Genomic DNA, 12,202 nt, shown 5'->3' on the forward strand with positions numbered 1-12,202 from the left:
TTTTTTTGTTTGTTGGTTTGTTTGTTGGTTTTTTTTTTTATTATTATTACCAGCCATCAAAAGACATCCTGCGGCTAAATGTTTGCTTAGGTTTTCAAGGCACTTACATGTCATCCTGTGTTTGCATCTACGATTTTGGTTTGTTCCCATTTCTAGTGAATTTTGAGTGTAATAAAGAGTATTTTAACCTCTATTTACTGCACTCACCATCAGCTAGCTAGATCTTTTATTTCCACTGTCAACGACCATAAGAAATTGGTGACAAAAAAGACTATTGTGGTTGTAACTGCAGTGTTATTTATAAACAGCTAGATGCAGAAAAAATGGAATTTAAATTTCATTGTGAGCAATATTCAGGCCTAGAGCTCCCTAATGCACAATTCATAGCTGCTTAAATTGTAGTCATTACTCTCATACTGCAATACTGTTTGTCATGATAAAGGGAAATTACTTTTCTGTCAATTACTCCTGCAAGATTAGTTAATTTACATTTGCAAAGAGTATGGAGCAGCATCTCGATTCCATGAGATGTTTCTCAGAATTTTTAGCAATTTAAGGCTTGGGGGGGGAAAGAAAATGGAAGTCGACTTAAAAATTTTAAAAAGGGACAGTGCATACATCCCAAGGTCTTTGTATCCCAATGAAGAGCAGCAGCAATGAAGAGCAGCAACAACGAAGAGGCAATGGATCACTTACAGACTGCTAACTTCACTGTTGCAGAAAATTGTACTGGGGACCTGGAAAAGGCATATTCCTCTCTGCTTCGGTACTGGGCAGACAAACTGGTAGCATTTGAAATCACTGCTCCTGACTACACCTGAGTTGTGTGTGCAAATAATCTACAGAAAACTTCCTACACTTTGGCATCCCCTTCTGCAAATATCTGTATGTTTGTTTAATCCATGTTGGGATGGAGACAGCTAGAGCCAAAAACATGAGAAGGAATGTTATTTTTGCTTGCTTGGAAATTCTGGGTGAGTTTTAGCATGCCTGACTTGGATGCCCATCTGAGGCATCATAGCTCCCGATCATAGCAGCCAAATTTAAAGTGTTGAAGTTTGATGCCTGAGTTCTTTTGGAGGGGTGATGGAGTAAGTGAGCACAACGGTGCCCGAGGGACAACGCAGCGCTCTTCCACCGTGCCTAGGAAGCTGCTTCAGGAGGGAGTGCTGGAGCATCCCCTGGGATCCCTCTCACTAAAATCAGGGGTGGAGTGGGAGGGAGCAGCGGCCGTACTAGCTGCACCCTGTCCAACGCTCCTGGGGGTGAGGGCACTTGCTGTGGATGTGGCAGGACGCAGCACTATCATTCCCCAGCCCTTCAGGGATTCACACCACCATATTCCCAACAGAGAGAGTAAAATTTTCTCTTCCCTCGGGGGTATTATGGAAAGGCCTTTGGAAAACACAGTGTTTGAGCAAGGTCTCAGATTTAGCACCAAGAGCGAGCAGGGTTATAACCTACCTCTGCCCCGCAGCCGGGCAGAGCTGCTTAAAGCACCTGGAAGCTGAGGTCGCGGGTATTTTCTTGTCAGTCAAGTAGAACCTGCGGAGTGCAGACACAACGTGTAGGTGTACTCCCACGGACCATGTGCAGCTGGCACAGCGGAGCCTAACCTCTAGGTATTATTGCAATTAAGATGATGAAACACCAGTAGCGTGGGCATCCTCAACGCTGACGTTTGTGTTCAGGCACGTCGGACTATGCTGATACTGATATCCCAATCCTATATTGGCATCACAGCTCTCACGGTGTTTTGCAATGTTTTAAATTTTAAACCCCGGCAAATTCCAGCCAATATAGTCACAGTCCTCCTTCCCAATATTGCTGTCTTGGTACAAAAAAAGGGGCAGAGTATCCTTATATTTCCTGCCCTGCCTGAGTTGCGTGCGGTTGCTGTTGCTGTGCTTTGGTGCAGAATGTTTCAAAGGCAGAAATTACACAGGCGGGAGCTCTCTGTAGAGTTTACCAAGTGTTTGAAGGCACCTTAATTATATGTTATTTCTGTTCCCATTAGGTTTAGTGGATTTGCAAAGCTGCTCAACCTAAGACTGGACTCTGCTCCAGCCACCCATGAAAAACTTCACAAAGCGTTTAAAAATCATGAATGTTTATGTTGCCTTTAACTGTTTTCCATTCCCATTACCTGGTTTTTCTTTTGAGATGCATTTTCTTGGTTAACATCAAGGTTAGAATTCTACTTTGCACAAAAGGTAAATCCACATTTGTTTCCAAGAATCGGTGTTTTAATTAGATGGGCCTAAATTCTGCTGGTTAATAAAGATAGGTATGAAGACATGAAGGTAGGTGTAAAGTTGCAAATGTATAAAGATATGTATCAAGGTATAAAGATATAGATTAGAATTTTTAAAGTTTCAGCTTGAGATGATGACAGACAATATCTAAAATTATTTTCAGACTTTTTTTTTCTTTGGCTAAACTCCGAAATATTAGAGTCAGTCCTACTGGTTTGCTCACAATTTATATCTTTAAATGCCCCCCGTTTAAAATATTCTTAATTCCTCCATTTGTACCACCGCAATAATATGCTGGGGAAAGGGCTCTTAGCCCTTTATTCATAGAGGGACAGACATATCTTAAGCCATATCAGTTGCTGGTTCTGTAAACTGTTGAAAAAAGATAGGGTTTTTTATGATGGCCAGATACGACCTTCACACTGCTGTAATTTCAGGACATAATGCTGTGGCACTGAAACAGCTGGGGTTTAAATGTTGAAAAATCCAGTTGTGGTTGTAAAGGTTTTGGGATCAACTGCATTTGGGATTCCTCTAATTTTTCTGAAGAGAGTCGGAGAGCTCGTGGTCTGGGTTGTTCAGCAGTGGACCTCCCTCCTGCCCTGCACATCATCACAACAGCGTGAACCCAAACGATGCGCCTACCTTTGGCACATGAATACATTTTTTTTTTTTTTTTCTGAGAACCCACAACCAGTAATTTAATTAAGGTAATTTAATTTGTCTTCAAAACAATGTATTATGCATTAATTAAGGTAACTTAATTTGTCTTCAAAACAGTATTATTCACTCACCCTAAGGCATGAAACACATAGCACAAAGGGTAAAAAACAACATCAGAGGTACATGACTCTTACTCATACCCTCATCTTTCCCCTTGCCAGCTTTTGTGCTTTCTCATTTTCAGCTTCAAGAAGCATTTGTGTCGTATTAGCACAAGTCTGTTTTTTCAGTGCTTTCCCTTGCCCTGTAACTCCCTTCCTTTCACACATTGCTTCTGGACAGCTTCTCTCAGGTGACTCAAAGGCCCCCCAATTTCACAAAGATTTTGTGAGATTATAGTGTGATACTTCTCAGGCCTGAAAAAACAGTGATATTAGCAGTGTTGCAGCCAAGGTGTTATCTCTTATATCCACAAACCTCCTTAAATTTGCTGGTTCTTTTGTACATGCGAAGCCACCACTTTTCTTCTTCTGCTCGGTCCCTTTCATAACCCTTATTGACTAACTGCATGACAAATATCCCCATCTCACAAATCCATAAGTGGAAGCAGAATATGCATTTTAAAAATAAAAATATCAGGCAGATTTTTCTACTATCCCACTGGAACTACTTATTCCAAACTAACAGCCTGTGATACATTCTTGTCAGCAGCAGCAGATGCAACAGAATGATAAATATTTATAAAAGGTAAGATTTTATAAAACTTTAAAGTTCTGATAAAACGTTATAAATCTCTGTATAAGTTCTGTAATTAGGCTGCATACATCATAAGAATATTTTTTGTTACAGGTAGACCTTATGCCTATACAGACAGAATTTAAGTTATTTTGGACTAATGGAATGCTGTTGTTAAGAACATGCCTACAGAGCACAAAAATATCCAAGTAATGATAAAAAGTACTTCAATAGAAACTATTTTAGCTGCAGTTCAGCAGAGCCTTAGCTTCACCTAATCCCCACTTCAGTGGTAGATATGAGCACACTTCATTCTAGGAACTTGTGAAGCACCAAAGAAGAACAGGCACTCCCCTGCCTGTTGGCTTCTGTGGTGCTTTTTTCTCGGTGATGCTGAATGTTTGGAGACTTGAGTGTCCCTGGAAATCCACACAGCAGGTAGCACTTGTAATGAACTCCTTAAAATCTGAACACACTCTGTTTTTGTTTCCCCTTCAGAGTAACCAGGAAACCAGACCCTATGTGGAGTCCTTCCCTTAAGATCCTTCTGTAGCTTTGGCATTTCCAACAAGCAGAGATGAATTAGCTGGGGAAGGACTTTTTACTAGGGCATGTAATGATAGGATGAGGGGGAATGGCTTTAAACTAGAAGAGGGCAGGTTTAAATTAAACATTAGGAAGAAATTTTTCACTTTGAGGGTGGTGAGGCACTGGAACAGGTTGCCCAGAGAAGTTGTGGAGGCCCCATCCCTGGAGGTGTTCAAGGCCAGGCTGGACGTGTACTTGGGCAACCTGGTCTAGTGGGAGGTGTCCCTGCCTATGGCAGGGGGGTTGGAACTCAATGATCTTCAAGGTCCCTTCCCACGTAAACCATTCTATGATTCTATGAATTGCTATTGGTAAAAATATCATCAAATTCAGATCTTTAGCTGCAGCAGGAGAGGTATAAACCAGCCATTTCTGACCAGCGATAGCAGTATGAGCTGGGTCTCTCCTCTGAAAAGTGGCCAATTTACGCCTTTGGGATGAATTTCAGGAGATAGAACAGAGTCTGCAGATCAGCACAAAAAACCTCTCCTCTCCTTGGGGCAGCAGCTCCAGACTATCGTAGCACACAGAACCGCGAAATCAAAGCAGTCATAAGGAAGCCCCACCTATAGTACAAAGTAATGCCCTTAGTCTCTCCACGACAAAGACCCGGGAGTTATTTTGCTGGGTAGGTGGCCATGGGAACAGTGTGGTTATCATCACAAAACAGAGGCGGAAACAGAACTTGCTCTAGGAATGGGGAAACAGCTTCCAGGAGGCCCCAGAGTATCACAGAGAGCAGAACTTTCACAGCAAGAAGCCAAGCTTCCTAAAACAACATCCCCAGCAAAGAACAACATAAGCCTAAAAGTTATCAATGAAAACTTAAAATCCTTCTGAGTGGGAGGAAAGAAAATAGAGTACTTTATTACTTGAGGTATATGTCAAAGATTTAGACGATGTGTGACGGCAAGTAGTTGGATTTAGCACCTCGCTGCAAAACCATGCATGGTTTGAAGAGACATAACTGAAGTTGGTGGAATAGAAGTTTGACTGTGCTGTTTAATCTTTTATTTTGGAAGAAGCTGCGGGTGAAAGCACAACTAGGAAGCTGGCAGGGCCACAGCCATCCTTCTGCTAGCAACATGCCCAACTGCAGCAGCTCTTCGTTTACCTCCTCGCCCGGCCCGGCAGAGATGCCAGCTGCACGTATGGAGCCACATTCCAACTCTGGTCACACTGGAACAAATCCAGGGTCATGTCATTGACTTCAATGAAGTTATTCTTTATTCACGCTTGCCTAGCTGAGATTCTGGCCCATTCTATCTAGGTAGCAATATCTAATAGAGAAAAAACTGCCAAATTAAGGGAACAAGAAGAACCAGACTAAGTCACATGAAGAGGAAACAATTTATATTATGAGGATTATAGAGGCCCTTTAGTTTAAGGACTTTATCAGCATTTAAAGGACAGGCCACTGAAAAGCATTTCTGTATGTGCCTAGATTTTCATTTTAACCCTCATTTTCTATTTTAGAAAATTGATTGATTTTAACATTATTGATCTAAAAATACTGCAGTTTTTTTCAACATAGAACACTAATTCATTATACATTTATTAGCAGTTCAGGTTAAGATGTCTTCCTTTTAGGATTTCCTCCACATCAATTAAGATGGCCTCTCTGGCTGAAATATGTTGTTTCATGATTTTCTCTGTGGGAGCATTTTTCTGTCAGGGCCAAATTCAGCTTTGGGAAAAACACTGTGTTTTGGTCTGCTGGACAAAACTGGGGTGTCCCTAGTGTAGTGACCAACAAAAGATAGAGGAAAGGAATGAAGGTGAGGGAAATTTATCATCACTGGATTATTTTCCGTAAGTTCAGATTCACTCAGGCCATGGCTCAATGGTACTGCAACTCTGACTTTAGAGATCCTGGTGCTGTAACAAAACCTCTGCAACCAATGATGTAAGAGTAGTAAAATGGTATAGATTTACTCTAGCAGTTCATTTGTTAAAGAAATATTGACATTTACTTTGTACCAGGCAATGGACTGAATTGCCTCATCGCCAGTTGTACAAAGTTGGTATACATCCCGTGTTGTGTGCTCTGACTAATTCCGCAGAAATGCACTTGTATGCCCACACCTCATCTGGATGCTGTTTGTGTTGCTGTGTGATCTGGAGGCGCCCAGATGGAGAATGAGTGGTGGTGGATCCACCGGGGATGGGATTTCTGCCATACCTACTTAGCAATAACACACCGCTGATTTTTCTTTTCATATCACCTTTGGATTTCACCTGCGTCCAACAGGATATAAAAGTATAAACTGATGCAATGCACTTGCCAGGGCACAGAAACATGAAGTTGCTTGCTTTCTAAGGAAAATATACGTTAAACTGGGAAGGATGTTGGACTGTTTTGGATAGCTAGAGAGAGCCGTGGAACAATCCAGACAGGATGCAAAACAACCTTTTTTTTAAAGCATGTATCACAGCTTTTACTAACATCTAAGTGAATCAAGAAAAGTTCCAGCATAGCTCTTTTCACTCGAGATTGTATACAAAAGAACATTCAGGATGACAGAGGTTCATCCTAGACCATCCTGGACAGTTTCCATAGGAAAGTGAAAATATCACACGCCTGGAGTCGCAAACTGCCTGCTCAGGTTTGGACTCCTGACCTGTGTATCAGCCCCTAGAGCTCTCTCACAGAAAACCATTTCATTATTCCTATTCAAACACATGCAAGAAAGAGCAGGTTATTAATGTTTGAGCTACAAGAATGATCCTCCTGTGCACTAGTAAGTGCTACATATCTGTTAAAATTATTTCTATAAATCTGCATCAGTGTGGACAATACTCTTTCAAACTAATTTCCCACAATCATCATTAATTGGCCAGCTTGCTGACACCTGGTACCAACAGATTTTTCATCTAGTGAGCGCAGTGCCACATAATGGTAACAGCAGGTTTTAACCTAATCCCTCTCCATACACAAGCAAACATCAAATGACGCCCATGACAAAGACACACAGACCAGCCTGACATTTGCTGATAACTCCCAGGAGATTCTCCCTCAGCGCTATTCCTGCTCAAACACATTTTCCAGTGGAACAGATAATTTGAAGCCATTTCCAGCCAGACTAATTGCATTCACTGAAAAGAGCATCCTCCTCCTCCTCAGTACACATTTATTAGTCCAGCCGCAAATGCAGCTAACACTTTGTGAAGTTTTCCAAAGCAATAATTATTTCATCTTACAAGAATTCGCAACAGCTTGCTTGATAATGAAAAGTTATTATGCAGATACATATACTTCATGCAAAGTTGCACACCAAAAAAAAAAAAAAAAAAAGTAGGCGTTTAAAACTGATGTTTAATTTCCACTCACAGTTTTGAAGTCTAAGCACAAAACTTCTTACTTTGCAGCTGTAGCTCCAAGCTGTCTGGAAAGATAATACAGTCCATCAGATATCCTGGTTTTGTTTTCTTGCATAAAAATATCATCTGTCACAGGCACAGGAGCGGGCTTCGAGGCCCGGCCCCTTCTGTGGAGCACACCAATCCGGAGACCCTGGGAGCACATGTGGAAAGCCGTCACGGGCAGCATATGCTCTGTGGGACCCGGGTGCCAGACGGACAGACGTGGGTGTCAGCGAAACGTGGAACTGGGGGTGCCCCAGCCCGGGAGGAGAAGCCCCACGGTGGGAGGCGAGGCGGAGGGCTGTGGGGGGGGAGCATGACCTCGGCCACCGCAGCAAAGGCAGAGCGTGTCGCAGACAGCCTCAGTGCCGCTGGTCACCATACAGACACCAGAGCCTGAGGCCAAAAATTGTGCCTTGCTTCTTTGGGCCTTATTCTTTACCGCTTTTAATAAAAATAATCTCATTTACCATTGTATTAAATGCTTCTTCACTTTATCACTGAGTTCTTCTAACCCCATTTGCGGCTTTTCATCCCAAACCTCATCCCTGCAAAACCACGCCTGTGGAAAAGTCCCAGGCGTTGCCAGCCCCTCGTCACCGCGGGGCTGGCAGTGCTGTGGACCCAGCGGGTCAGCCTCGCTGGGGTTTCCCTCCCTTTGCCCGAAAGCTCCTGCTGTCCCCTCGCCACACAGACGGCTGCCCCCGGGCTCCCGCTCCTCCTCTGCCTCCGCCACAGCCGCCGGGCTCTGCTGTGCAGGTTCCCCACGCCCAGCTTTGCTCCGTGCCTCTCAGTCCCAGAGGTCCTTTTCTCCTCACATCTGTTTAACCTGATGACATTTAAATTCGAACCGCTTAGAAACTGTATTTAGAGACATACACCTGCATCTCCCTGGTTCGCTGCGCGCTCAGCCCTCGCGCAGAACCAGGGGTGAGAAAAACTGCATGTACGTTACCGCGGGTTGGAAGTGCAGCAGCAGCACAGCGCAGCGCACCAAGTCAAAAATCAGACCGTACATAGGTGAGCGTGATGAACTAACATCTGTAGATTTGTTTTCACTCCTGGAAGCATACTTGCAAGCCACAACGTGCCAGGAAGGGAAACCAGTAAACACACCAGTGCAAAAGCCGTGCCTCTTCCAGCTGAAGTACGAGACATAAAGGCCTTCACATCTTGCACCTCTTATAATCTCAGGGCTGGCTTCATTAATTCAGAGTTGTAGCTTGATTCGATCAAATAGCCTTACTTTCGCAGACTGCGTGCGGGTTAGAGTGGACTGTCTGTAATAAAAAATGCCAGCACTAGCCTGTGAATAACTTGCTGGTTTAATGAGATTAATTTTGCTTCTACATTCTAGTTTAGTAGATTAGTAAATCACTAGAGGCTGATTTTACAATGCTTTTCCTATGGTGGACATAAGCAGGCTGGTTAAAAGCTTTGACAAAGCTCCTTTTTCCACCCCCAGAACCCACCGGTTTCTCAGAGGAAAAATTCCCGCAGAAAGACACTGAGACAGCATGGACTTCGGTCAGTGAAATACGTTCCCGCTGGTTTCAGAGTGGAATTTCCCATTTCCAGAGGCTGAGGCCAGCGCTCCCTGAGCAGGAAATAACTCTCCGTTAGTAAGAGCCAAGAGCTGTAGTGGAAGTCATTTCTTTTATCGGCTGCCGGCGGGGCGGGGAGGAGCGAGGGGGACCGTCTTTGGGGTGTGTAAGGTCTTTTTCAGTTCTGCAACAAGGAGCAAACTTGTTCCCAGTTCCCAGCTGGGAACATTTTGTTCAGAGGTCTCCAAGCTGGGAGCGGCCGGGGCAAGGCTGGCCAGAGGTTTTCCTGCCTGATCCTGATCCTGCGCCCGAGGCTGGGCAGGAGGTTGGAGCTGGGTCAGCCTGCCCGGCTCTTCTGCAGCACAGCGGGACAAACCTTCACCCCTCCTTTTGCTGCTGAAGAAGATGCTCCATCTAGCAGCACTTTGGAGGGAGAGACGGAGGAAAAATAACGTTGAGCCTTGTAAAAGGGGTATTTCCGCTGGGTCTGAGACCTTGTCGGGGCAACACAGAAGATCCCAAGAAGAAACCTCCCCTGTACAGCCAGGGGATCAGACCGCCGGCTCTGTTACCCCGACATCCTCATGGGCTTTTCACAAGCTTTAAAGAGATCTGGCTTCATGGTTCCTTTTTTGATCCTACACGAGGTGAAACCTCCAAAAGAGACAGTTCTGCCCCATCCGGCTTCATACCCACCCGGCAGTGACAAGTGGGACTGAGAGTCCGCACCAGCACACCTGAGACCCACCTTGACCTTCTGCCTGTCGATACCAGTTGTAGCCATGGAGGGGGTGGCCCAGCTGGCCCGAATTCACGTGGAGCCTGGGAAGCTCAGCCTGCCAGCCTCTGCTAAACACAACCAAGCCAGCTCTTGAAAGCTAAGCATACATGCATTAATGGCTGAGATTTAACAAGTCACTCTACCAAAGCAGTTTGAGATGAACATCTCTCTTGGCCTATTTACTTACCAACACGGCACGGCTCCCTGCAGGACATGTGTGCCATCAATTAATTCCCAGGTCTATTGCATCTCTCCATCTCCCAGCGTATATATTTTTTCCTCTCCTTTTAGTCCTGGTAATGCCTGACTGTGTCATACTAAATTCCTGTCCTCGGTATTTACAGCCTGCAAATATTTGTAGACTTACCACATCGCCCGTGAGCCACCGCTTCATCAAGCCCTATGTATTTTTTTCCTCATTAATCAGTTCCTCCGATCCCTCTATTTTTGCTGCTCTTTCCTGTAGAGTTTGCAGATTTCGTTTGTTTTTAAGACAGCAGAGGGAAGTTTAATTCTCTTTTCTTTAAAGAAGGGCGATAGCTGGATGAAAATAAAGGCATATTACGGACAGTTTAAGGCAAATTTGTATTTGAGCTGACCAACTCTAGACCTCATAGTAGTTTCCTTTTATTTTTCACATTTCTTTGGATGACTGGAGTTTTATTGAAAACCCGACGCTGCAAACTTTTCCATCCCCTTTCATCAAACTCATTTAAGATATAATTCACTGTCTTGGGTGAATTCACTGACTTGCATGAACCGACCCGGTCATGCAGGTAAATGTGCATGAAAACATCTGTATGGTTGCAGCCTTGGGATGAGACCTTCAGCGGTACCTGGGGATCCAGTCTGCACCGTTGCCAGAGTGGTGGGGTCTCTGCAGCCGAAATGCAGGGCCCAGGAGGAGCTTCAGCTCTGCCTGAAGCACCAGTCCCAAGTGGCGATTTAGGAGCAGGCAGCCAGGTCAGTGGCCACCTGAGAAGATCGCTACTTGCAGTAGCCTCTCTGTCTCCGTATCTCCCCTATGTTACCCCACGGCCAAAGTGCAACCAGGCAACTGAGTAAAGAGAACCGCCTTGCAACATCCTGTGAATACTACACGCGTCTATCCAACCTTTGTCACAGCTCTGGCACAAATAGTACTTTACTCTGCTAAAGATCCCACTGGAATCTCGCTATACTTACTGAGGCTTAGTGGGAATTGAAGGAGAAAAAAAATAATCCCCAGACAGTTTAAATAAGGTTTGATTATTCACGGGAGCAGCAGGGGAATGTTCCTGGGTTTGTTGGGAGCCTCTGGCATTGCCCCAGACTGCTGTTTTCCAACCACCCCCTTTGCTTGGATGCCCCTGAATCCAGACTGTAACTTTAGATAAGTGAAATTCCTGCATGGGCAATGAAGAATCAGAGGACAATTCGGGGCTGCCCTCTGTCTGGTGTATTTTGGGTACTTGGTGGAGTTTGGCTCCTTCCAGATCCTGGGAAAAAGGTTAAACTCTGCACCTTCTGTCTGACTTTCTCCACCAAAGGCTATTCCCTTTGGGCTCCAGTCTGTCTGTGCAATGCAGGGGCCGGAGAGAATGAGGTCTGTAATTTTATTCTAGTTATATTAGGCTTATTTTTATTCACATGAACTACAGCAAGCTGTAGCCGTGCTTCTGATGTCACTTCAGCTGCAGTGTTCCCGTTAAAGCTGTTTAACCATTCAAAGGCAAACAAAAGCAACCTAAACAAATGCAAGATAAAGGTAATGAAACAAGTGCTTTAAAAATCATAGCTAGTTGTCTTTGCAATAATTTGCATGGTCTCGTGGTTAAGGCCTGTTTTATGGCCCTTGTAATTTCGTGAAATGCATGGCATGCTTTCAGTGGTTTTTCCAGCTCTTGAAATAACTGATACACAGAGTTTTTCATCGCAAAACCTCATAGCAAGGATTTTTTAAATAATACCTGAACTGAATTCAATCCAATCACGTTGCCCTAGAATGATTTCTTTAAGACTGTGAAAATGGGCAAAACAAATTTCTGTCTAAAATTCATCATAACTCATACAAAGAAAGGGCAAGAATGCCTTCTGGCTGGTCTGATTAACAGCTAATACATCATATACTGATAAATCATAAATAGGTTTTAATTTTCCCTAGATAATTTCAGTTAGTAAATAGAAGTATCACCCACCTCAGAAATTAATTCTAAGAAATAAACATAATTACCTGCTGAATTCCTAACCTCTTTTTTGTTTTTTTTTTTTTGGTTTTTTTTTTTTTTTCCAGA

Source organism: Charadrius vociferus, unplaced genomic scaffold, assembly GCF_000708025.1.
Source record: "Charadrius vociferus isolate BGI_N301 unplaced genomic scaffold, ASM70802v2 scaffold16, whole genome shotgun sequence".
In the NCBI taxonomy this organism is placed as follows: domain Eukaryota; kingdom Metazoa; phylum Chordata; class Aves; order Charadriiformes; family Charadriidae; genus Charadrius; species Charadrius vociferus.